At 44.1% G+C, this 21,673-nt stretch overlaps 1 protein-coding gene and 1 long non-coding RNA gene across 2 annotated transcripts in view; one reads left to right on the top strand and one right to left on the bottom strand.

The window, feature by feature from the left end:
- SLC25A30 (solute carrier family 25 member 30) overlaps positions 1–16,186 on the bottom strand; it is a 43,307-nt gene extending 27,121 nt beyond the window's left edge. Inside the window, exon 1 of the mRNA XM_089678779.1 lies at positions 16,105–16,186. The gene's annotated coding sequence lies outside the window, so the exon portion shown is untranslated. The remainder of the gene's footprint in view (positions 1–16,104) is intronic.
- A 251-nt stretch (positions 16,187–16,437) lies between these two features.
- LOC149473229 (uncharacterized) lies at positions 16,438–20,213 on the top strand. Its single transcript, XR_016313324.1, has 3 exons — positions 16,438–16,504; positions 19,214–19,268; positions 20,063–20,213. It is a non-coding gene; the product is annotated as an uncharacterized LOC149473229 (long non-coding RNA).
- The last annotated feature ends 1,460 nt before the right edge of the window (positions 20,214–21,673 follow it).

The following is a 21,673-nucleotide window of genomic DNA, read 5'->3' as shown; positions in this document are numbered from 1 at the left end:
AAAAAAAAAAAAAAAAAAAAAAAAAAAAACACAAAAAAACACAACACAAACAAAAGATTTAATGTCACAGGTTGAAGGATGGGGGGGGGGGGGGTAAATGTATATACCATATTTTTCGCTCCATAAGACGCACTTTTTTCCCCCTCAAAAAAGGGGGGAAAATGTCAGTGCGTCTTATGGAGCGAATATGGAGCAGCCGGTCCGGTATTTCCACCGCCGCCATGTCAGAATACCGGGCCGGCCGCTCAGCTCTACAGCAGGACCTTACCTGTTCCTCGGTCCATCGCTGCGCAGTCTTCCCGCGCTTCTTTAGTGTGGGCTCTCGGCTTGACAGCCGGGTGCCCAGTGCGCATGTGCGAGTAGCGCTGCACTTTGTGAATGATACGGCATCTTCTGGGACACATGACAGGTCCCAGAAAATGGCAGACCAATCACAAAGCGCAGCGCTTCTCGTGCATGCGCACTGGGCACCCGGCTGTCAGGCCGAGAGCCCACACTAAAGGGAGGACAACTCCGCGGAAGTGGGAGCGGGTACCTGTCAAATTCAGGTACCCGCTCCCCCTCCCTCCCCAAAGGTCAGCAGTCACCCCCTGCACCGTGTCCGCACTCTCCTGGTCACCCCCTGCACCGTGTCCGCACTCTCCTGGTCACCCCCTGCACCGTGTCCGCACTCTCCTGGTCACCCCCTGCACCGTGTCCGCACTCTCCTGGTCACCCCCTGCACCGTGTCCGCACTCTCCTGGTCACCCCCTGCACCGTGTCCGCACTCTCCTGGTCACCCCCTGCACCGTGTCCGCACTCTCCTGGTCACCCCCTGCACCGTGTCCGCACTCTCCTGGTCACCCCCTGCACCGTGTCCGCACTCTCCTGGTCACCCCCTGCACCGTGTCCGCAGTCTCTGGTCACCCCCTGCACCGTGTCCGCAGTCTCTGGTCACCCCCTGCACCGTGTCCGCAGTCTCTGGTCATCCCCTGTACCGTGTCCGCAGTCTCTGGTCATCCCCTGTACTGTGTCCGCAGTCTCTGGTCATCTCCTGTACTGCGTCCGCAGTCCATTGGTTCAGAATATTTTTTTATCTTGTTTTCTGCCTCTAAAACCTAGGTGCGTCTTATGGAGCGAAAAATACGGTATATAAAAAAAAAAAAATAAATATCGGATTTCCACAACACAGAGTTGATGGGAGAATCCCTCCCACTGCGCTATTGTACTCTGACAGCAGGAGGTTTCCCTACTGTTAAAGCACAATGATTACTGCCACCAATGGTAGTAATCATATGAAAAAACCCAACAGGCTGGTTGTACTGAAGTTGGTACATAGATCGACTTCACTAGAACCAACCTGCCCATATATGGATCAAATGTTAATGAGCTACAAGTTGGATAATCATCACACAAGATGCAAACCCATCAGCTGCCACGAGAAAAGAACCCCCGTGCACCGGAAAGGAGGTAATCGTGAAAGCATACTAAACCCTAAATGTGGTTGTAACATTATGCACGGATAAAAGATCACTGCACACCGATAAGGTCCTTAGAGTTCACCTTTACTGTAAAGAAACACCATGAGCACTGCCAGTCCCTGCCCTGGCCCCTCCTCCACTCAATAGACCCGAATGGGTAAAACACATTAGAGGGGGCAGTCCCAGGATAGGGACTGTCATTGCAATGCTCAATGGCTGTTCTATACAATAAACATGGACTCCAGTGTGTCCTTGGAAAAAGGATGGACATGAAGATTTCCTGTCAAGAGCCATTGCCATAGATACAATACAAAGACAACCAAGCTATGTAATTAACTCCATAGTCCTGTATCAGTGCTTACACTGGCATCCTATAGACGACACATACTTCTGGTGACCTGCTAAGAAACATGAGCTCAGTATTTCCGGCAACACTACATAAGCATGTGGAGAGGGCAAAACACTTTGGAACATTCTGTTCCAGACAAATCAAGTAGAATGCCTCTATTAGAATTCCTTCTTATGCAAATTAGGATTTGTGTGATACAGCTGACATTTAACTGTTTATACACTCCACAAATCACGGCTCCTCCAAAGTAGAAACTTATACCAACAAAGAGGGAGTAAGCCAAAGTCATTTTTTTCCTTTGCTAAATTAGCCGCTAATAGCAGCGGCTCACAGGCCCTTTTGCCGTTTTTAGATTTCTCCTCTGAGCTTCCTCCTAATATTGTCCCCTGGCGTCTCCACAGACATATCTGGAGTTGGGCGGTGTGGTCTGGGGTCAGTATTAGGCCTCATTCAATTGGCCGTACTTAAAGCAGAACTTTGGGCAAAAAAAAAAAAAATGTCTTTACATGTCCAGGTAGCAGATTTCCTGCCTTCACTGAATATATCATCCATCTTCTGGTTCACTCAGTTTATCTAAAGTAGCCTGATAAATTTTAAAATGAAACCGTTAAATCCCAGGGGTTTCCTGTTCATAAGACCAGTGGCTGCTATGCCTCCTATTCCTCCAGCCGCTGGTCTTAGCACATCTCTTCTGTAGTTCTAAGCCCACTAAAGGGTGATTTTTGGAGCCTATCCCAGAGTTCAAGTGTACACCTGCCATTCTTTGAATGCACAGGTCTTCATGCATCACTGTTCAGACAGTCCCATTGATGCTAATTTGGATGCAACAGCTGCAATTTTACATTTGTGTGTGTTTCTGAACATAAATAGTGTGCATTTGGGGATATGCACCAGCACCCACACAGATGTCAAATTGGGAGCAGTGGCTGTGTCCATGCAGCTGCTGCGCCCCAACTGACATGATGGTGACTGCCTGCACACAGATGTATGAACACCTGTGCATCCTGCACAGGGAAAAAATGGCCCTCCTACGGGTATATGCTTAAATACGCCCATGCGAATAAGGTCTTAAGAGGGAGCTCAGAGGAGGAAAAAAAAAAATAAGACAGCCAGAGCATGCAAGTTTTAGCCCTCATACACACTGGGGAATTTTACAGCTGCTGTCTTTGGCTTCTGGTGTACTTTTTCTACAGCCAGTAAACACCCCATGAGCGGTTTGTGGCCGTGGGCATTTTCTGCCTTGAAACAAAATCTCCAAAACTAGTTTTCAAGAGGAGTTTTTTTTAGCTGTAAAAACGTTCTAAATGCTGGTAAAACATGGAAAACCGGAGTTTTTGAGCTAAATTTTTTTTGTGTGTGTAAAAAAACAAAAAAAAACAAAACAAAAAACAAAACAAGCTGACATGGAAAAAACGAGGCTAAAACGCCAATGCAAAAAACATAGAAAAACTTGTGTTTTTAACACAACTTTATACAGCTAATAGTGTGCATCAGGCCCCACTATCTCCAACAATGTACTATTCAGGCTTTACAGGACAGTAAGGAAGTACATGCTTGTTTTCTGGAATTTGACAGTCGGGCTCATTTTCCAGAGACCAGAATCATTTTTGTGTAATTGCAGCTTTCCTGTTAAACCACGCCATGGTTTTTTTGTACATTGCTCCGGATCATTGGATAGAGAAAGTAATAAAACAGGTTTTTCTCAGGTAGTGTAGGGATGATTAGCAGATCTACAAGCACAGTCACACAGTTATCATGGGAGGGATTAATAAAAAAAAAAAAAAAAAAAAAAAAAAAAAAAAGTGTGAGACTTTGTCAACTGGATCGCAGACAAGCAGCCATTACATTTTCTAAATGGTTTGGGAAAAATGAAAGCTACACTTGCAGGTTGGCAGGAGCGGATAGTTTGCTGCATTCAGAGGAGGCCAAGGCCCCTTTCACAATGGTGCACTTTTGCCACAATTTTCCAGGATGACAAAAGTGCATGAAAATTATACCTCACAAATTCTTATGCAACTGTTCACACTGCAGGTGAGCTGCACTTTTGAAAATTCCTGCATGCTCTCTCTTTGGTGCAGTTTTTCAAAAGCACACCAAAAAGGCAACTTCCATTGTAAGTCAATGGAAACGCATCAAAAATGCATCAGTGTGAAAGAATCCTAAACAGTCTTTGGACGCAGCAACACGCTGTGCTATAGGCACATATAAACAGGCCAATCAGCTGCAGTCAGTTTGTGTGCAGCCGGAACTGCAGAAAATGCCGACTCTGGATGGACCATCTGTGCCCAAGGTCAATCGAAGGCTTTCCTTGCACATAACTACTTATCTGGACAGCAGAAGCGGTGCCAGCCATTGTTTTGTACAGAATAAAAATCTGACACTTGTCCATGATGTGTTCACACACAGTATGCAGGCAGGGCATGGTACCACTGGCCAGAATCGGATTCTCACCAGAGATCACCCTTGTGCAATTGTGTGCATGTAGGGTACTTGTTACTAAAATAAACAAAAACAAACAAACCAAAACAAAAACACACAAGCAACAGTAAACAGTCCCTTGCATTAAAAAGGTGTGAACCATGAAGGCTCTAGCATTACAATGAGAGACAACACAGGTGTATATTTATAAAACATTGAGAGCTATTCAGCCTGTGCAAATGGGGGCACAAACATGTTTTTAGGCCATTCTCTCTCCAGGTCTGACATTTGTAACTCATACAGAAGTGGATTGAAATCAGGCAAATATCACATTATGGCCAATCAGGGTTTTTTTTTCCCAGCGGGAACACGGGAACGCAGTTTTGGCACCTTCAGTACAGAATGCACGTCATGTGCCGGTGCTCAGTGGAACTTTGACCCCCTCGTGCCGGTGCTCAGTGGAAGCCACTATTGTTTTTTTCTTTTAAGACAAAAGATGTTCATGTATGGGTTGTTTTTTCTAAACTAAAACCTAAGTATTCAGGTTTAATTGCAGTGTTGGCACTTTGCAAAAAATAAGTGGGTTTTGGGTTGCAGTTTGGGTACTCGGTCTCTAAAAGGTTCGCCATCACTGACCTAGAGAATAATCCAGGCCTCGTAAAACAGGTACTTTACATGTAAGCAATGTTGGAAAAAATGTGTGCAGAGAACCCTATTAGTGGAAAACTGTAGCAACATCTCACTGGAAACAATGATTAAAACGTTTGTTTCAAAATAACCTATTGCAACTTTTAGGTGCTTATTATGCCAGTTTTCAGTAATATGTTACATATGCAGACCTGTAGACTCTTCAGTGACTGGCTGCATTTTACAGCATCTCTGATCAACCACAGCAAAGAGAAGATCTCACAGAAGCAGCAAGAGAACCAGTAAAAGCACAATCACTGTATACTACCAAGCAGGATACCTAATGTACAAATAGGACTGCCCCTAAGTACATACTAAATTACAAACTACCTAAAGAAGCTGTTTCAGGGTTCATGTACACGGGACTATAGACAAATCATATACCTCATGTGATTTCCCGATGCTTTCTGGCACCCAAGGAACCACACATGTGCCGTCTACAGCCTTCCAAACAAGTGAATGGCTGTGTGCCACCATGCTCTAGTAAACTTCTTTTACATCTGTGTTACCCATGGTTGCATGTCAAAGAGATCTTCTAAATGTGGAATTTTCACATTCTGAGAATATGTCAGACATGCATGCATGGGTAAAAGTGCATGGCCACATATATCCATTCACTTGTATAGCAAGCCATGTTCAGCTCCCCTGGTGCCAACAAAATTTTGCATGGTGTACAATATGGAGAATACACACACACACACACTACTTGAGTGCCTGAGAGTGTAAAGTCGCACTATATGGACAGAACTGTCATACTTTCCAATTAGAAATAATCATAATAAAAAAAAAAAATAAAAAAAAAAATAATATGCATCAGTCACACCCATCCGAATTTGCATCAAATTCAATGCTTACCTTTTGGCAAAAAAAACAAAAAAGAAAAAAACACCAAAAGCAAACAACGCATCAAAAACACTGTGTCCATTGAAGTCTATTGAACCAAAAACACTCTGTTGAGTTTAAAAATGTCCCTGACCCTTTCAAAAAATGCAGCGGCTGCAAAATGCATAGATGTGAACGTGTTTCATAGCAAATCATGTTAAATGGACTGTAGTGCGTTTCTGTAAAAAAAAAAAAAAAACCCTAGGTGTGAGCCAGGCATAAGTTAGTCAGTGTGCTGAATGAAAAAACAAAAAAAAAAACCCCACACACAACACACACTACCAGATTCATCCATCCATTAAAACAGAGTCGATAGAAGAACTGACCTTCCCCTCACCAGACATTGTATGCTGACAGTGGCACCCACTGCTGTCAGAATACACTGATCAGCAACTGCAGCCGATTGGCTACAACTGCTGAACAAAGAAAAATTTCCACTGAACAAGAAACATTTTTCCGACATGCCCTTTATCAGAACTATGATCAAATGATATATTACTGTAGGAGCAGGGACAGCCACACATTGATGGGAATTCAGCTGGCCCCTACTGAACTGACCAAAAATCGATCAGTGCACAGCCAGCTGTAGACCTACAGTAGAGCTATGTTCAGCCAGGGCCGCGTGTTAAAACACTCCCTTTTCAGTTAGGTGACTTTGCTGGCTGACAAGTCTGCGCACTTCTTTGAAGAATGAACTTTCAATAAACTTCAGTTCTCTCACTAGTTACAAATTAACAAGCGGTTCAACTTTTTGTACAAGCAGTTTAAATGCACTAGAGAAGGAAATCGCACGATTAGCCCTTGATGCCAGAGAGGGTTCTCATTTGGAGGAGAATAAAAGGTAGTGAAGCAGGACATCAAATGCCAGGAAGTACCAGGGAATTGAAGCCTAGTCTCCATGAGGAGTGAGTGTGCTGAATGTACAGCAAGATGCAATAACTCACGCTGCATCAGCTGATGCAAAGCACGCAGACATAAAAGGGGAATGTCACCATCCTCCAGCAAGGTCACAGCATGAAATGTGCCCAGGATCCAGATGGAATGTCCTGTTCTCCAAGATTTAACAGCAGCAAGCTTGTTCTAGTGGACAGATATGTTGTTAATTACAAGGGTGCAGTATATTGGAAGAAACAAGAACTTTTAATGCCTGCTTTAGGTTATATTTTAGTTTGTGGCCTGATAACAGCAGGGTGTGGGACAAAAAAAAATAAAATAAAGGTGAATGTTTTTGGCTGTAAAACAAAGCCTCATACACATGAGAATAATCAAACGATCAGACATTTTATTTGCATGGTAGTCTCATATAAAAACCAATAGGTTACTAAAGCCACCAAAAATACTCAGACAGAATTCAACGTTGGAAGTGATTTATTTATATCAGGTACTTATATAGCGCCATCAATTTACGCAGCGCTTTACACACACATATACATATATATATACACATATATTACATTCACATCAGTCCCTAACCCTCAAGGGGTGTACAATCTAAGGTCCCTAACTTAGATTTATACATGCACATATTAGGGCCAATTTAGACAGGAGCCAATTAATCTACCTGCATGTCTTTGGAGTGTGGGAGGAAACCAGAGTACCCGGAGGAAACCCACGCGGGCACAGGGAGAACATGCAAACTCCAGGCAGGTGGTGCCATGGTTGGGATTTGAACCGGCGACCCTAGTACTGTAATGTATTCATTTCGGAGCATGCGCCGTCTTGGTCGCTCGATTTTTTTTCAAACAAATGCTGTACTGATTAAACAAAAATCGTTTGTTCTATTATCGGATGAGAAAAGTTTTCGGGTTTGTCCCTTCGGATATTTTCACATGAACTGTCATGATTGGCGATTGAAAGCGGAGTACGAACGATCAGATTATCAGACGAACACTTTGAAAGTGGGGTTCTGATTTTCTGATTGTGTGTACTAGGCATTAGTTTGTGGCCTGATAACAGCAGGATGTGACACAATTAAGTGACAAAGTGAAAGTTTTTGGCTGAGAAACCTAAAGGGCTCATTAACAGCAAGGAAGAGATCAGGTGTGCTCAAATCTGAATCTACCTGAGCCATCCCACCAGAAAGGTTGTCACTGGACCACCAATCATAAGCAGCCAAGTCATGCCCCATGTGGCTGCAGGCTGGTAACGCCTTACCTGCTTATGATTGGCAGTCCATAGTGACATCTTCCTCGTGAGATACAGAGGTGTGGAAATTTTTGAAAAAAAACTACTTGTCCAGGGACTAAATCAGGGCCCCAATCTACTTGTCCTTATGAAAAAAAAATAAATACATTTTAACCAAAACTGTATCTAAATCTGAGGTGATTTTAGGAAGGCCTTGGGGCTTTTAAAAACAAAAGGGGCTTTATGGCAACTTAAACGTGTAATAATTTTAACATTATGCGGTTTATATTCTCCTCCTCCCTGCCTCTAGCCCCGCCCCCAGGGACTAGCAGGGAGGGGAGAGACCTTGCAGTGTAATGAGCACCAATTGGCTGTTCGTTAGGAAAGGGGAGTGTCCGGCTTATCCCTTTTCGCTGTCAGACGTTTTTGCATAAGTTTAACCCCTTGAAACGACGTCACACAAATATACGGCTTCACGGAACTGGGCTTTTTTTACGTGGGGCCGCATATTTGCGTACCTGTCTTTGGGCTGGGAGCATGCTACACTGCGAACTCCCAGCACAAAGACCGCAGTGTCACTGAGAGCCCCGGGTCCTGTTCTAACGATCGGGACCCAGGACTCCTGATTCCGGGTCACATGATCACTGTGATAGCCTCTGATTGGCTATCACAGTGATCAGTCACTGCAGCCCAGCCCCTTTGTGTTTTTTTTGGTCTCTCTATGAATGGAGAAGAGAGAGATACACTATCTCTTTAACTCCTGGCCTAGAAAGAAGAAAAAAAAAACAAAAAGAAACAAAATATTAAAAAAATAAAGAAAAAAAAATACTTAGATCAAGGTTTAATCTAGTTCAGTGCCATGCCAGGGTTATTGTGTCGGTCAAAGGTCAAGATTTAAAAAAAAAAAAAAAAAAAAAAAAAAAGGGGGGGAGGGACAAAAACAAAATGCGCACTATTGTTTCTGGGCTGTACTACGGGAGCAAAACAACAAACACACACATAAATGGTATCACTGCAATCGTCAAGAGCTGGGAGTGGGGGAATGTTATGTGCTTGGGTGTAACTTATTTTTTTTACAATTAAAATTTTTTTTCCCCCATGTGATATTTTTGGTGACAGGTTCTCTTTATTGAGACAACCAAGGTCTAAAAAACCCCCAATGTCTCCACTGAACATAATGCAGGGCACATTGCACAGCATTACATTCTTTACCGGCCTCAATGGCAGGGAAATCTTTCAACGTGGACCCGGAAGTGACATCATAACGTCATTTCCAGGTCAGAACAAGAAGGGAAGGGGGAGCGGACATGCCCGCTCTCCTCCCTCCCCTCTAGGTGATGGCAGTGGGGGGGGGGGTGAAAGGTTCACGCGGAGGCTGGCAGTGTGGCAGCAATCGGCGGCATGCTTCCACCTGACAGGTGAGCTAAAGGTAAAACATAAATAAAAATTAAACTACCTGCTGGGCGCCCGGAACTAAATGTTCCGGGCGATATGAATTCAACATCCCTGGGGATAGCCCAGGCAGGTTCAGACCAGTATCCAGACATAGCTAAGCTCATCCCTAAACTCCAGAATGTGTGCATTATGTAAGGGTAATACAATGTGTCATTACATGTGGTGTAGTGCAATGCAGACATGCTGCATTTTTTGCAATGTAACAATGGTTTTCTATGTGCTCTTGCATTGAGCCTGGCTTCATCAATGTAGATCATGAGATATGGTGTGAATGAGCATAAGCAATAAAAAACACTCAATACAGTATATACAGAGTGAAATAGGAGAACACACATTGCTGGCTAAATGCGGAGCTCTGAACCCAATGAACTCAGTCCAGGCACAAGAACTAATAATTCTCTGCTACACTTCACACCACAGTGTGGATTTGCAGCATAAAGTACCAGCTTTAAAGTCCACCCAAGGCACTCCTCAAATATTATTCTCTTAAGCAAAGCCATATTTTTTTTTATTTATATATACATACATCTCTATCTCTTAAAGCTGAACTCCGGGAAAAACACAAAAAAAAAAAAAAAAAAAAAAACACTTTCCTTGCAGTGGGGCTGCCCCTGCACTGCAATGTTTAGAAACTAGTATTCCTAGGGAACCAAGAAAGGCCACTTAAGTCACACTTCATTTTAATGGGCTGCCATGCATACATTTTCTGTGAAAAAAAAAGCAGCCGCAGGATCTTTTTGACAATGCGATTTCCCTGCGGTTCCCACCATCGCAAACACACTGCAGGCCGAGATGCATGAGGGTGCTATTCAGAGTGAATGGCAACCTCGCATGTCTCATAAGAACAGCACAACTTGGTTGCCGGTGCAGGAACAGATGCAATTCCCGCACCTGCAACCAGCCCGCACAGTGTGAACCAGGGCTTACCTGATCCTCTGCTCCTGCAGGCTCCCTCCACGCTGACAGACCAGTCCCTGCATTCTCTTCTACCTATGGCATTTGCAGGTCCTCTGACATAAAAGTACAATTTAGAGCCATAATAGGTTATGACGAGTGGTTGTACCACATCCCCGTATACATAAACAATGACCAGAAAACTTTGGGATTTTTAAAAGGTGCATAACAAAACTCAATTAATTAAAAGTCAATATTTTATTAATGTCATTAAAAATTCATTAATTTTAAAAAGCAATTACAATGGTTTCACCAAATGGATAATGTGCAAAATATAATGTGAATTGGTGCAGTGCTACCCCAACACTACACTACTCCCTGTCTTATCCCAAAAATGGATGAAATAAACAATGTACAAAATGACTAATACAAAACTTTTAAGTGACTAATGAATGCCACCGGTGCAGTTCAGTGAATACAACAAGCCATTCTTTCACAGCTCATAAAGTGAGCTGATCCACTAAGTGATCCATAGTGGAACAAAAATTGAAAAGATAATGTGCAGATAAAGAAACGCCAGTGAAAAAGTCCACGATGACATGCAGCTTGACTGTTTTGACGGTATGTGGATGTACGATTCCAACGTGTTTCGCTCATCCTGGGCTTCTTCAGGGGTTAAAGTATCCACTAACAATCCCTTTTATTCAGCTACCGATAATCTTGAAAAGAAGATGTTAGAGTTCACATTCTAGCCAAACATCCACATCTTCTTTCAAAGAAGATTACTGGCAGCCAAATAAAAAGGAACGGTTAGCAGATACTTTATCCCTGAAGAAGCCCAGGATAGGCGAAACATGTTGGGATCATACATCCACATAGCGCTAAAACAATCAAGCTGCATGTGATCGTGAAGCCATTGTAATTGCTTTTAAAAATGAATTAATTTTTTATTGAGTTTTGTTATGCACCTCAAAAATCCCAAAGTTCTCTGGTCATTGTTTATACAATTTAGAGTGCATAACGCTGCACTAGCTGTGAGAACGTCAAAGGACAGTCCACTGTCACAGCGTAGGGGAAAAGAGAAAAATGCCAGCTACTAGGATCAGACAAGTAAAATTATTTATTGCAGTCCCCTACCAGGGGTAGGCAACCTGCGGCTCTCTAGCTGTTGTGGAACTACATTTCCCATGAGACATTACAAAATTGACAAATGAGCACTTGTTTAGTATGGGCTTGTTCACACCAAATCTGTTGAGCTGCACAGAATAAAAGGTTCAAAGCAAAGGACAAAAAAAAAATTAAATAAAAAAAATGTCTGCCATATTCACACCATAATGTGCGTGGAATAAAAATGTAGCATGTCTGCGCCAACGTATGTCACTGCAGTCTTGAACGAATGAAGTGCGATACTTCTAAAAAAGTTTATTAAAAAAAAAAACAAAAAACACACAAAACAGTTGTAACATCGCATTGCACCTCCCCTCACTGTACACAATGACACTAGTATGCATAAGCCCTTAAAGCCTATCATCAGGGAAGGGAGAACTCAAGAATCAAAACACCGGAATGAGTTAAACCCTTATTATGGGTGAGGAGAACAGAATGTCCTGTTAGGTAGTATTACACTGGAGATAAAAAAAAAAAAAAAAAAAAAAACCACAAGCAGGAAACCTCTGATTTATTTGTTTTAAGCAGTACATGGTGTTTTAAACTGAAAGTGCAGGGTTTTATTACAGTTACAGTCTTGCCTCATTTAACACATTTACAGAAGCAAGTAACAGATGGCGAGAAACATTTAAAAACTGATGACACTGTATTAACAAATACATGTAAAGAACACTGCAAGAAAGGTCTTCTCCAATATATAAAAACTACAATGAAACGAGCTGGGCATCACTTGACTCTCCTTAATGTCTGCAACATCTTTGTGCACATGTAAGTCTAGGTTAAGTCTGGGGTGGCCCCCACGGTCAGAATACAACAGAACAGTAGGAGAGATCCTTGCATCCACATCATTTGTGTCAATATGGGGATCTCCCCCCTTCACCTGGCAAAAAACAAACAAAACAGCAAAAAACCAAAACAACACACACACTTATACCTTGCTTTACTGAGTATGCAGCTTCTTTATCTCTGAGCCTGGGTTCACATATATGCAGTGCGGTATATCACATGCGATTCGCACCACATTCCTCTGCGATTTGTGTGCGGTACAATTGGAGCTATACATTTTGTATGGCTCCAATCACACCGCACCAGAAACGTGCAGGACCCTTTTTTCGCATGGGTATTCACACCTATGCGATCCGATTCTGCATATCGCACAGTGTTTTGCGGATGGCTTTCGGGGTGTTAATTTAACATACACACCCGCAGTGGTTCACATGAACTGGGTGTGATTCTGATGTGGAATTTGCACTGAAAATGCTGCGAATTCCGCACCGCATCAGTGTGAACCAGGGCTCAATCTTTGCCAAGCTGGTGCCATGACCACAGCCCAAGGTTTCCCATTTCATAGTCGCTCCTTTCTCTTGTAGCATCCAATGAATCCACCCTTGCATGCAGGAACTAGAGCTGTGTCTTCCTACACTGTGCATCAATAGAAGCACACAGCCTCAGCCCCATACACTAGGATGGCAAGCACTTCCCAGCTCCTCCTTCAAGCTAACAGACTGGCTGGAGACTTCACTGTTAAGTGTTCGCTCTTTCCTATGAAGCCCAGACATTCAGGGAAGTACTGAGAAAGCAGGAGCCAGCAGCACTGAAAGTTGTAAAATGAAGTACAACGGTAAGACAGGGCTTGGCAAACTTGCTTTGAATCCAGCTAAAAAATTAGGGGCCAGCTTTTTATTTTGTGTAGCGTGGGTTTTCAGCCCCCGGGATTTCACGTGATGAAATTTGTCTTGTGACAATCAAGGCAAAACCACGTTTTAGGCATCATTAAAAATTATAGCACCTGAAAATGCATTTTGCGATCACAGCGATTCTGCTGCGATCACAAAACACCCAGGTGTGAATGGAGCTGCCCTGTTCACATATGCGATTCTGGATTTGTTTTGAAACTCACAGATTCACATGACAGGCTAGATATTTTGTGTTCCTACTGAGGTAGTTCACACAGACGCGATCCACATGCATTGCGGTCTGAGTGCCATTATGAAAAGGGTCGTGTGCGAGTCTGTAACGGTGCATTCCAGACTGGCAAGTGACAGAGTAGAGAGCAGGGGCGGACTGACAACTCATGGGGCCCCCGGGCAATAGGGGATCATGGGGCCCCTGTGTCCTTGCCCTAACTCAAAAAAGCCTATGAAAAAGGTACCAGGGGCATCGCATGGGGCCCCCTACTGACCCAGGGCAGTGCCTGAGTTTCCAAATGATCAGTCTGCCCCTGGTAGAGAGGCATGCGGAGATAAGTGTTCATATAGGATTGTGATTGGGAGGAGTTCTCACCGTCCCCCAAAGTATATGGGAGGCAGTGTGTGAACCCAGACAATTTCTATGTTGCCATGGTGACCTGTGATCTGTCAAGCTCTGTGGTAAGAATAAAAAAAAAAAATCTTAATGCATTTTCTGCATTACAGTGAAAGGCTTCTCACTACTTATCCTACATTATCCCCCCCCCATCCCTACACTTACCTGACCCCTCCGACTGATCCAGCACTGGCCCAGCTGCAGCACTGCTCTCCTTTCTTCCTGGTCTCACAGGGGACACAGAGCAGTGGCAGTCATAGGCTCCTTCTGCTGTCAGTTGAACTCCTGTGAGGAGGGGAGGCTTACTGGCACTGCGTGCGTCTATGGTCACACACAGCCCAAATTGGGAGCATGCAAACACATGGGTGTCACCCTAGCACACAACGACAGCTTGCTAAGGGGGCTCCTTGCAGGAAGGAGGAGGGGAGACCACCAAAGAGGAAGTTTAAGGACTGCACTGTGTAATATGGCTGCACCAAACAGGTAAAGATAATATCTTTACAAACAAAAAAAAAAAAGTAACTGTTAGTATCACAAAAAAAACCCTAAAACTCCTAACTGAGCAACACATAGTTAGTCTGGCTGAAAAATGACAAAAGTCCATCCAGTTCAACCATAAAAAAAAAAAAAAGTTATAATCCTACACCGACAGTTGATCCAGAGGAAGGCAAAGAAACCCAGCAAAGCATGATCCAATTTGCTCCTGCAGGGGGAAAAATTCCTTCCTGATCCCCTAAGAGGCAATCGGATATTCCCTGGATCAACTTTACCTATAAATGTTAGTATCCAGTTATATTCTGTGTATCCAAGAAATAATCCAGGCCTTTTTTAAAGCAATCCACTGAGCTGGCCAGAACCAACTCTTGAGGGAGTCTATTCCACATTTTCACAACTCTCACTGTGAAGAAACCTTTCCATGTTTGGAGATTAAATTTCTTTTCCTCCAGAGTGAGTAAAGAGTCCCCCCTTGTGCTCTGCGATGACCTCAGGGTGAATAGCGCTACACCGAGTTCACTATATGAACCACTGATGTATTTATACATGTTGATCATATCCCCCCTTAATCTCCTCTTCTCAAGAGAGAATAAATTCAGTTCCTCTAATCTTTCCTCATAGCTGGTCTCCTCCATGCCTCTTATCAGTTTAGTTGCCCTTCTCTGTACTTTCTCCAGTTCCCCAATGTTCTTTTTGTGAATTGGTGCCCAAAACTGAACTTCATATTCCCAGATGATGTCTTACTAATGATTTGTACAGGGGTAATATGATCTCTCTCTCTCTCTGGAGTCTATACCTCTTAATACAAGAGAGGATTTTGCTCGCTTTAGAAACCACAGCTTAGCATTGCATGCCATTATTAAACTTGTGATCTACCAGAACCCCCAGATCCTTCACCATTGATTCCCCCAGTTGTACTCCCCCTAGTATGTATGATGCATGCATATTCTTAGCCCCCAAGTGCATAACCTTACATTTATCAACATTAAACCTTAAATACTAAGGCATTTGTTATTTTTAAAACAAAATGCAGCAAATGATGAAAGCATGACCTCTGCTCTCCTCCAGCCTCTTGCCGCCACTTCCTGTCTATTCACACTCACTCCACCAGCTGCACATCATTGCTCTGTGCTGGCTTCACTGATAGTAACATCCTGGGACTAATCCATGCCAGGGGAGCATGTGACAGGGTGACAACACAGGGGTAAGATTAGGAGACAGTTGTCACCCCATAACAGGGGCGGACTGACAACTCATGGGGCCCCCAGGCAATAGGGGATCACGGGGCCCCCGTTTCCTTGCCCTAACTCAGAAAAGCCTATGAAAAAGGTACCAGGGGCATCTAATGGGGCCCCCTACTGACCCCGGGCCCTCGGGCAGTGCCTGAGATTCCAAAAGGTCAGTCCGCCCCTGCCCCATAGGAAGACTTGACCTTTCTGGCAGGTGTTACATTAATGAAGTCATCTTCTGAGATGACAAGAAGGGATTAAAGCTGATGTGGGATTTTAGTGGCTGGCTGTTCACCTACTATAACCAGAATGGGAGGCCAGCCTCATGGCCAGCACTGACAGAGGACACTGGTGACTCCCCAGGGGGAGTCCATGTACTGAGGGGACATCTGCTGGAGGCGTGTCCCTGGAGGAAGGCGGGGTCAGAATGCGTTCTAATAAGGACACATGGACACTATGTACAGAATGGAATGTCAGTCCAGCTGTCATGAGTCACACACAATGAAGGGTCTCCCCCACCACGTGCCCCACTATGATCAGCACACCGGGATAGAAGAGACAAGAATCAGAAAGACAAGAAACCGGCCATCCCAACTCCCCTCCCCCACACATTCCTCCTATGCACACACACCACAGGTACCTGAGGCCTGGACACGGCGCTGCCAGCGCTGGAATGAAGACGCTTCCGATTAGCACTGAAGGGCCCTGAAGACGTGTCTCCGCCCACCGCCTTCCCCACCCACAATCTTACTGGTTCCACCCAGTCCTACCCTGGCAACTCCCACCCTATCGCGAGCCACAAAGCTACCTAAAGCTCGCCTCGCTCCGCCCCCATGCCGGTCACAGCTTGATCCGATTGGTAGACGGACGGGTTATCCGCCGTAGAAAGCACGTGAAGGGAGAATGATCGTGCCAATAGGCGGGGATACCTTTATTTATGGGCGGGGGGTGAGCGTAGTCACTGTGCCGAGTGTAGGCGGAGCTCACATTAAGGGGGGGCTCAATAGTCAAGAGCTCCGGAAAGTCCTTACAGAGGGCAGGTCAGTGTCAATATTTGTCCTTGGCTGCAGGACAACTGATGGCTTCCATGTTCTATTATGTGTAGTCATTGTTCGTGTATCTGCTGAATACCTCCAGCAAAGGGAAGGGCAGGCAGTTGTATCTATGATGGACATAACAGAACCAATTCAGCCCCAAGCCTGTTCTGACATTCCTCTCCTACATGGAAAAATGATTTTTTTGCTAGAAAATTACTGAGAACCCCCAGACATTATATATTTTTAAACAGAGGCCCTAGAGAATAAAATGCAGTTTTTTATGTCAAACGGTATTTGCTCAGCAGTTTTTTCAAACACAATTTAAAATAAATACACTTTATCAACTTTCCTACAGGGCACTTATACCCCCTCCTGCCCAGGCAATTTCCAGCTTTCAGCCCTGTCGCAGGTCGAGTGACAATTGCGTGGTCATGCAACATTGTACCCATATGAAATTTTTATAATTTTTTTTTCACACAAAGAGATTTCTTTTAGTTGTATTTACGATGGGTGTTTTATTTTTTGTGCTATAAACAAAAAAAAAAAAGTTTTTCTTTGTTTCTATTATAACATTTTGCAAACAGGTAATTTTTCTCCTTCACTGATGTGCGTTATTGAGGCTAGATTGATGGGCAGCACTGATGGGCACTGATAGCAGTACTGATGGGTATTGATAGGCGGCACTGATGGGCACTTATAGGCAGCACAGATAGGCAGCATTGATGGGCACTGACTGGCGGCACTGCTGGGTGCTACTGCTGGGCAGCACTGATAAGTGGCACTGATGGGGGGCACTGCTGAGCACAAGTGGGTGGCACTGATGGGCACTGGTGGGTGACACTGGTGGATGGCACTGATGGGCACAGGTGGGTGGCACAGCTTGGCACTTGTGGGCGGCACTGCTGGGCACAGGTGGGTGGCACTGCAGGGCACTGATCATCAGTGCCGATCCGCCTCCAACAATTGCCGGTTAACAGCAGTACTTTCCTTAGGCTGTGACAGCCGATAACCGGCAACTGCATTTACCCGGTGATCTGCTGTGTCTTTGGACACAGCTGATCATGTGGTAAAAGGCCACTGTGATTGGTCTTTTACCACATCACATGATCAGCTGTGTCCGTAGGACACAGCAATCATGGAGATCACTGGGTGCGCACCCCTGGGGGCTCGCAGGAGGACGTCATATGATGCTCTCCCAGAACTGGACAACCACGCTGTAGCCATCATTCGGGCTATAGCGCAGTTGGCAAGTGGTTAAAGTGATATTAAAGGCTTGTTTGTTTTTTTTCAATACAAACATGTTTATACTTACCTGCTGTGTGTAGTGGTTTTGCCCCTGCCAGCACTCCTGGTCCCTTCCTTCTGTCTGGTGCCCCCATAGCAAGCAGCTGGCTATGGGGGCACCCGAGCAGGCACGCTCCTGAGCCGCGGCTCTGCATACCCATTCACACATAGAGCCACTGCTCGGCTCCACCCCCTCCCTCTCCTGATTGGCTCACTGACTGTGATTAGCACTTGCCAATGGCTCCCGCTGCTGCCTCAGCCAATCAGGAGTGAGAGTCCCTGGAGAACCAAGGCTCTCATAGATACCGCTGGATTGGAATGGGGCTCAGGTAAGTGTTGGGGGGGCTGCTGCACCCAGAAGGCTTTTTTTACCTTCATGCATAGAATGCATGAAGGTAAAAAACCTTGAGCCTTTAGAACCAAGAATTGCGTATGGATGCTGCATCTTCAGTGCACCTGAGCTCCCTCACAGACCTCACAAAGACAATGCAGTAGGCAGTGAGTTTTGTAGCTGGATGGGCGGAGCCTGAGAGACCCTAGTTCCCCATCAGCTCCACTCCCCCTGCGATTGACAGCAGGCTGTGGGCAGTTCCATAGCCAATAGACAGTCTGCTTTTGTCTACAGACTCCACCCACTTCCTTACTTCAGGCAGACTTGTTATTTTAAAGTGTCATTAAACTCAGGCTGTGAAAAACTCTCATTACATGTTACATAAGAGTGTGCATACTCACAATGCCACTACTAAAGCATTCATTTTGTGTGGAGTGAAATACACCTAATTGATCCTGCCTTCCGCTGTCTCTCCCATCTTCCCTGTGTCCCCATTGGAGTCTGAGATTGTGTAGACCAGCTGTTGACCTCTACTGATAATGCTCCAGTTTCAGTTCCCTTTTAAACTCTTCATTTTCTCCTTTTTCTTATCTGTGCAGTCCATATGACTAAAGAGTCACACATGTGGGTGTGTACACAGTGGTAAATGTCACACCCCTCCTTCCTTCCTCCATGTACTCCCATTGCTAAACACTATGGGGGCAGGGTATAGTACGCTGATTACATTCACTAAGAAATGTACAAAAAATAATAGGTTTAATATAAATCAGTATTAAACATATCAAAAGTGATTGCTAATACCTAAAAAGTGAAAAAAAGACGCTTGAATGCAGATGCAATCTGAAGAAAATAAATGCCAGTGTAAATAATCTTTGACTCCACCTACACCATAATAATGCACACAAAAATCCACATTTGATGTTCAATAAAGATTTATTGGAAGCTGTAAAACTGTTTTTTTATATTTATATTTCATTGAATTGCTCTTCTGAAGCATTTTTTTTTGTCACGTGATTGGTACAGCACCAATCAGGGCTGGCCAGATACAGACTCGAACTGTAGTAATAGAAGCTCCTCTGAGTTATCTTTCTCTGCAGATGCCAAAGAACAGGGAAAGATCATGTGACCACACAACAGCGCTGCAGGAATAAGGTACTTAGAGGATTTAAAAAAACAAAAACAGAATACAATGTAATGATATATATATCTTATGTGAATGAGTTATGGCAATTAACACTTCTCTGTTTAGTATCACTTTAATTTGTTAGTCAAGGCCAGAGCATCTACAGTACCCTCTCCCAGGGGCGGACTGACCATTTGGAAACTCGGGCACTGCCCGAGGGCCCGGGGTCAGTAGGGGGCCCCATGAGATGCCCCTGGTACCTTTTTCATAGGCTTTTTTGAGTTTGGGCAAGGACACAGGGGCCCTATGATCCCCTATTGCCCGGGGGCCCCATGAGTTGTCAGTCCGCCCCTGCCCTCTCCCCAGATTGACAATGCTGCTGTCCAAAGGTGTCTCCATTGTTTCCAGTGGAGTGAAGACACCCTACAATACCCTAACCTGCATAACCAGGTGAAAATAAAGGAAAAAAAAAATCCTAAAAAAGAAAACAAATGCAGCCACCACATTTAACCAAGGTTCACACTAACCTGCATGGTAAAACAAATAGAATAGTTTGCAGTCCTTTATATGTACTATATAAATCTGTTTCAAAAAGACAACTTGAAAGATAAGAAATATTTGTTCAAATATTTTTAGGTATGCTGTGTGAATGGGAACACATAAAAAACATAGTGGGGCTTTCTTAAATTTGACTGCAAACGTGGAAATACACTTTAAAGGGATGAGCTTGCCAAAACAGCATCAACACACTTCTGGGAGCATTGGGTGTCCAGTTCCTCTCTTCTGTTGTCTAAACAAATTTCCTTGTAATTGAATTGAATAGTTGGAATCTTCAGCATTCCACACTTCTGGGAGTTTCAAATACCAAAGTTCCCTTTCCAAGCCCCATGGTCCCAACCTGACATGGGCCAACACAATGGTAAGGGAAATGTTATCTGGATTTGTTTAGGTGGCTTATGCTTCCTTGATATGTGTCTTTGGAAAACCTGTTTTTTTTACCCCTTAACTGTATGTTGTTTTATTAAGATGAATTAAAAGCAACTTTTAAAAAAGAAAGTTGAATTTAGACTGTTGGGTATGGCTATTCTATCTCAAACTATAGCTGAACAGGTCTCAACTATGACGAAAAGTTCTCATGATAAAGTTCAAACCCTCCAGACCCCCATGCACATAGTAGCTGTGATGCCCTGTGTTGACGGTGTAGTGGTCCACACACTGTACAAGGCAATATACAGCTCCAAAGTGAGTATCCATCATAGTGCTTTCAATGGCAAGCGCTCCTTGTTCAGCACGACCATGCTAACCATTGAGCGCTTGACATTGCAAGCACTATGATGGATACTCATTCCAGAACTGTGAATTGCAGTGTAAGGACCGCTACACCAGCAGTACAGGGTTTCACGGCCATTCAGTGCAGCAGGGTCCAGAAGGGTGGCCAGGATAGTTGGCGTTAGTTGACCTTTTCATTTTTCTTGAAAAGGTGAACTTACCCTTTAAATTTGCATTGTGATTGATGTGATAACTTCATGTCTGGCAATGTATGGAATATATATATATATATATATATATATATATATATATATACACACACACTATATTGACAAACGTATAGGGACACCCATCCAAATTATTGGACTCAAGTGTTCCAATCACCTCCATGGTCACAGGTGTATAAAATCAAGCACCTAGGCTTGCAGACTGCTTCTACAAACATTTGTGAAAGAATGGGTCGCTCTCAGGAGCTCAGTGAAATCAAGTGTGGTACCGTGATAGGTTGTCACCTGTGAAATAAGTCCAACCGTGATATTACCTTACTACTAAATATTCTACGGTCAACTGTTAGTGGTATTTTAACAAAGTGGAAGCTAGATTGTAAGCTCTAACGAGCAGGGCCCTCTGTTTCCTTTTGTACAAAACTGTATTGTAACTGTAATGTCTACCTTTGTTTTGTAAAGCGCTGCGCAAACTGTTGTTGATATATAAATTCTGTATAATAATAATAACTGGGAACAACATCAACTCAGCCAAGAAGTGGTAGGCCACGTAAAATGACAGAGCGGGGTCAGTGCATGCTGAAGAGCACAGTGTGCAGAAGTTGCCAACTGTCTGCAGAGTCAATAGCTAAAGACCTACAAACTTAGTGTGGCCTTCAAATTAGCACAACAACAGTGTGTAGAGAACTTCATGGAATGGGTTTCCATGGCCAAGCAGCGGCATCCAAGCCTTACACCACCAAGTGCAATGGAAAGCGCCAGATGCAGTGGTGTAAAGCATGCCATCACTGGACTCTAGAGCAGTGGAGACGTGTTCTCTGGAGTGACAAATCATGCTTCTCTGTCTGGCAATCCGATGGACATGTCTGGGTTTGGCAGTTGCCAGGAGAACGGTACTTGCTTGACTGCATTGTACCAAGTGTAAAGTATGGTGTGGGGTT

This window comes from Staurois parvus, unplaced genomic scaffold (assembly GCF_062004578.1).
Source record: "Staurois parvus isolate SC_StPar_1 unplaced genomic scaffold, SC_StPar_1.0 ptg000017l, whole genome shotgun sequence".
NCBI lineage: Eukaryota > Metazoa > Chordata > Amphibia > Anura > Ranidae > Staurois > Staurois parvus.
This window is presented reverse-complemented; position numbering and strand designations above follow the sequence as displayed.